This window comes from Camellia sinensis, chromosome 5 (assembly GCF_055761805.1).
Source record: "Camellia sinensis isolate YWXY chromosome 5, ASM5576180v1, whole genome shotgun sequence".
In the NCBI taxonomy this organism is placed as follows: domain Eukaryota; kingdom Viridiplantae; phylum Streptophyta; class Magnoliopsida; order Ericales; family Theaceae; genus Camellia; species Camellia sinensis.
In genome coordinates this window covers 54845014-54851265 of record NC_138965.1, presented here as the reverse complement: position 1 = coordinate 54851265, position 6252 = coordinate 54845014, and positions in this window count along the sequence as shown.

The window sequence follows — 6252 nt, the reverse complement described above, 5'->3', positions numbered from 1 at the left end:
GTTTTGAAGCTTGAAAGTTATTTAAAGATCATGCATGTATGTTTGAAGATTGTTCTTGAAAATGATTTGAAATTGAGTTTGAGTTAAACACCCTTGGGCTTTGATTTCTCAAATTGAGCTTTGAACCATGTTATTCTATGTGTTTATAAATGTTTTCCAGAATATGGGCCCAAGAGGATGTGTTTTAATGCTTTTGAACTTGGTTTTTGGCTTGGAGGTGCAATCTGGAATTTCCAGATTCTGCACTTCCGCTCGAGCGGAGGAAGTGCCGCTTGAGCGTAGAATTCGAGCATCCAGTATCTCTGCACTGTTTTACAGTCCGCTCGAGCGGAGGAGTGGGCGCTCGAGCGGAGTCAGGTCTCACGCTCGAGCGGGCGTCGAGCGGAGATTTCACTCATCCAGTACTTTCACAGTACGCTCGAGCGGGAAAGTTTACGCTCGAGCGTGTACCTTTGTTGCATGTCCGCTCGAGCGGGGAAACCTGCGCTCGAGCGGGACTCTGTTTTTCTGAAAATTCTTTTAAATGTACATCTTTGCATCCTCATCCCATTCTAGGCATTCTTAGGCCTAGTTTAAGGCATCTTGTTGAAGATATAGATGTAGAACACACCGAGGCATTAGGGATTAAGTTATTACCGTTCCCAATTGTGTGGCTTAGTGTGTTCAATCTGTTAACTGTGTAGGGTTGGCGACTGGGGAGACACGCTCTAGCATACCGTAGCCCAAACTCAGTGAGTAACAATTGTGTAAAGATATGTTCAAATGATTATCTTCTGAATACTGAACTGAATTGTTTACTGAACTGATATTGTTTACTGAATGAATGTATGTCCTATCTTCTGAACTGTATTGTGGCATCCTTAGCGCCTACTGTTCACTGTTACTGTTACTGTTACAGAGATCTCTGTCGGTTCCCTCGTGGAACCACTACTGTTTACTGACTGATGGCCATCATTACTGTTCGGTCTTTTAAGACCTACTGTTACTGTTATGCTAATGGATGTACCACATACGACTGTTTACTGTACTGAACAATTGAAATACTGATTGAATTGGACTGTTTTCATTACTGTAAGGACATTCATTCTAAACCCCTTTACGCTTTATGTTATTCACTGGGCTTTAGCTCACTGCTCATATATATATGTAGGTGTACAGGCACCAGACCGCGGCTAGAGGCGTCAGGGTAACTCCAGTTTTGTCAAGCCAGCCTTTGTGCCTCACTGCGAGGTTCCGAGCCTATCTGCTAAGGCTTAGGGGTGTTTTAGGAATTCCCCTTCTGTACTGTCTTACTGTTTTGTATAGACGGAATGTTTCCTGTACTGTTATGTAGGGTTGAGTCCCTAGTTTGAATGAATGTAAATATTGTGCATACTGTTCTGTATTGTTTATGTATGAATGCATGAAAAATCTTTTTGGCATGCAGATTGTCACAGCTCATTGGACATTATTTATTTACTGTATTGGCTTCCGCCAGGCCCTGTACTCTGATTTACTGTATTGCTGATAAGCAGGCTTTCGGTAATCTCGGATTACTGGCCGGTTACGGTGCTAAACCCATAGGGCCGGGTTTGGGTCGTGACAGCCTTAGTGCAAGTCCCTTTGCTATCTTCAAGTTTTGAGCCTCTTGCATACCATACTTGTGTAGTTTGGATGGTTTGGCACCATTCCGTGATTGATTTCAAAACTTATAATGCTTGTCACATGTCCACACTTTTCACTCTTTAGGTGCTCTTAAGAGTTTGTATCTTCGTGCCTTGTTTGTGAACCAAAGCGTATGCATGTTTGTATGTGCTCTTGTCTTCATTTTCATTGCATCTTGGCCACTGATTTGGGTGTGGCTGAGGTCTCCCCATTTTGGTTTAAGTCCATCTTTGCATGTTGTTGCATGCTTGACATGTTGCATGTTGTTGCATGTTTGTCCATCTTTGCATGCCATGTATGTTTGTATGTTTAGGTTGCATTTTGCATGCTTGCTAGCTTGCATTTTGTCACATGCTTGTTTAGGTCGCATTGCGTTTGGCATGCTTGTTACCTTAGCCTTGTGTGCATGTTTGAGTCATATTGCATTTGGCATGCTTATGTTGCATTGCATAGTTTCTCCATGTTGCATGCATTGCATTGTGTTTGGTTTGGGGTGTCAAACTAAACACGAGGATCGAGGGACGTTTCGTACTCGAAGTGACGAAATGTGACTCAATCCTCGGTCGCCAACGCTCTTGATTATGCATGATAGATTTTTAGGCAGTCAAGTGTTTTTGTGCATTCATTATACATTGAATTGCACACTTGACTCCTTTGGCCATCATGCATCGAGATGCGTGATTGGTGGCCCGAGGGTCGAGCACTACACTCCTTTGAGCTTCAGACATGACAAGGGGTGTAGTTGCACACATTTTTCTTGCAAATGTATTGCCATGCCTTTGTTTGTCCTCTGCTGCAGCAAAAGGAGCATCCTGCAAGAAGAGATGGCCGATCGGCTAACAATTGTTGGCCGATAGCCTCATATTTGGTCGATGACCATTTTTCCTTGGCCGATGGCCTCTCAGAGTATCCATGGGATGGTTCAGAAGCATCATAGAAGTTGGCACAGTTTTCAAAGGTGCAGAACAATGCAAACAGAGGAAACATGGGACATGGCAACGAATTTCTGAGAGAAGCCGGTCAAATGCGCATGCATCCCTCGTCACGAGGCCATTTCAGTGTTTTAATAACCTAGAATAGTTATTTGTTTCAATTTGGTTATGTAATAATTAATTAGCTTGTTAGTTAGTTAATTAGTTGATTTGTATTATTTATTCGAACCCTCCGCCGAGAGGGCGATTTTGTAATAAGTGTGCGTGAGTGTGTGATGCATGTCTTCCAACCCCACGTCTTTCTCCTTTTTACTTAACCGCTTACAATGGTTAGTTCTAGGTCATTTTTCAATTAGCATTCTTATGCTTGCATGTTTGCATCCATTCATCAGTCTTGCATGCACCGGGCTCGGCGCATCATACTAACTGCATTGTATTTCAATTCCTACTTGAATACGTATTCAACATCATGTTATCAAATTGCATCTCACATGCCATCTTAGAATAGCCGAGCCTATTTCTAGTTGCATTTTGCATGTGTTGCATTAGCCATCTTAACATAAACTAGGATCATGTATTGATTACTAACTAGCTATTGTTTTGGCTCGGAGTACTAGGTAAGCTTTTATGCTTTAGCATCTTGCATGAGTGTGAGTGCTGCCATGATAGCATGCTTGCCATGAGGCTATTAGCTTAATTGATTAACTGCCTGAATGCCTGTGGGTGAAGGTTGGATTACTTGAATTGGAACAATTCATCGAAATACGAGTTTTAAGCCCACTTGAGGGTGGCAAAATCAATATTTCTAAGCCCACTTGAGGGTGGCAAATCCGCGTCTTAGCCTACTTGCGGCTAGCACCTTCAAACCATTTTCAAACAAACATGAGATGTTTTGTTCCAACTTAGGCGATCTAGTCTATACTTGTGTGTTGTGCGCATCACATAGTAATTCTAGCTAATAACCAAAATAAGAACACATGTGCTTTCAAAAACAAGATATCATGCTTAGTACAGGCCGATCTTTGATCGGGCAAGCGGGGGTGCTCATTGCATGACCTTTCCCTCTCGTACCCAAGTTCCCGAGCCGAGGCAACTTTGGTGATGACGGACACGTGGCCTTAGGCACGAGTCAGGGTTTCCTAAATTTTCCAAAATAAAACATTTAGGTGGCAACTCTGTATCTGGCAAAGCAGTCCATGATTGACACTTCTTTATTAAAATTAGTTTTCCAAAACGATTTGCTGGATTTGGACTGTTTGGTGATTTATCGGTCTTGCATCGCACTTTGCGAGATTAGATTCAGAACCGTGACATTTGAGTTCGAACTGTAGTATGCTAATAAACAAACCGGATTTCGCGCCGATCTCGCACGTTCGGGCACGTCTACGCAAGAACAAAATTTCTAAGTTCCCAAGGAACTTTTTAACCAGAGTAAGCGCGCACAAACAAACCCAACAAGTCTAAATCAAATGACTCTCCTCCAAAACTAAAATACAACAACTCCAAAGACTCCCAAAAAGAAAATAAAGTGATTAAATACACTTTCCAATAGATTAAAACATCCAAGTGTTATATATAGTATTAATTTAATTAAATCATAATTAATTATAAATTCTTAATTATTTATTATTATAATTTCTAACATGTTAATCTAATTTTAATTTAATTACATTTTAGATTAATTCTTAATTATTCTTTATTCTTTATTTTATATTTTATTTAATTATATTTTAATAAATTCTTAATTTTATTTTATATTTTATATCAATTATTAATTATATTTTAATTAACATATTAATCTAATTTTAGGTTTGGGGAAAATGGAAGTAAAATTGTCCTTTTATTGTATTAATTTTATTCTAATTTATCAAGAAAACAAAACTCACACTAAAAAATAGTGTGTGTAATATACCTTATGTTAGTTTGGATGGAAAAACTAATGGTAGCTCTTTACTCCAAAACCATATGGGGTTTTCTGACTATATTTGAACCATAGGAGGGTAAAGTGCTCCAGGCCTAAACCATAAAGGGTAAAATGAATTTAAACCAAAAAAATATTATATTGCATTTAAATTAACTACTAAAAATTTGATTGTTTACATCTAAAAAAAATAAAAAAACGAGTTTATTGTTCCACAAATATCGGTTGAAAAAAAGAGAGAGGAAATTACACTGACTACCCATGAGATTTAGAGAAAATATAGTAAATTTCATAGTTTTGATATAATTACATTAAGCTTAGTTAAAGTTTTAATTCATATAATTTTTATTCACATTTTTATCAATTATTTGTTAGTCACACAAGTGAAGAAATTATATTGTAATCTCTTTTATGCTGGTATGTTTTTCTATATATATTTGTGTCTTTGCACTATTTGCTTTGATTTTAGTCTGTTTAGTTTATTGAAAGAGAGGGAGATTAGTGTAAGTATGTCAAAACTATAATGCTGCTTGCATTTTCTCTAAATTTCAAAAGAGGTCAATATAATTTATTCGGATAAAAGATAGTTTTAGTCCCTAACGTATGTGCTATTTTTCAATTTAGTCCCTTAAGTTTCAATTTTGTCATTTTAATCTTCAAAGTTGTTAATTTGAGTCAATTTGGCCATAGGTTTAACGTCCGTTAACATAAATATGAATAAAAGACAGTTTTGGTCCCTAAAGTATGCATTTCTTTTCATTTTAGTCCCTCAAATTTTAAATTTTGTCATTTTGGTCCTCTTGAGCATATACTTGGTGACCAAAATGACAACATTGAAACAGGAGTGATTAAAATGACAAAGAGCAAATACTTTAGGACCTAAAATTGTCTTTTTTTCTTAATTTATCCTAATCAAAAATTTATTCAAATAAAAATAATAAATAAATCCACAAATTTTAATTTCGAATATTAAAAAATTTCTATCAACATTCTAAAATTATGTTCTTACAATTAGTCCTACTTATATTGATTTGAGGACGGTTTAACAAATAGAGCAACTCCAAGTGTAAGAGGTAAAATGCCTTACAAAAGTATATAGAAAAACACATTTTTTATTTTGCCTAACTATTTTAGTTAGTGTACACTCCAATCATACTCTTTATTTCAGCTAATCAATCAAACTAATTTATTTAATTTTTAAAAAAGTATTATAAACATAGATAAATGAATAAATATTTTTTTTATAACATGATGCATATGTTGACATGTCATTTACAAATATTTTTAAAAAAAAAATACATAATGAAATTATTTTAAAAAAAATATTTTCAAATGGTAATATGCAAATACAAAACCAAATCAATTAGATGTAATATACAAACACAAAACCAACCAAAAGAAAAGTACTTGATCAGATGGAGGGAGCAATTTCAGTTAGAAACCCTTTTGCTTCTCAATAAAGGCTAGCTAGTTGTAAAGAGTCAAAATTAGAATGGGCATTTTGCCTTTTATGATAGAGAGTTCCTTGGAGAAGGAGAAAAACAATTGCACTAGCAAAAATGCCTCAAGATGCTCTTTTGCCTCTTCCTTTTTAGAGATGCTCCACATGTATTAGGTAAATATATTTAAAATTAGAGGAGAAATTTGTTGTAAAAATTTTTAATATTAAAAATTAATTAAGTATTGATAGTTGTAAGTATTAAACATTTAAAACTTTAATTAGTTTTAGTTTTATCAAGTACCTCTAAGTTCAGC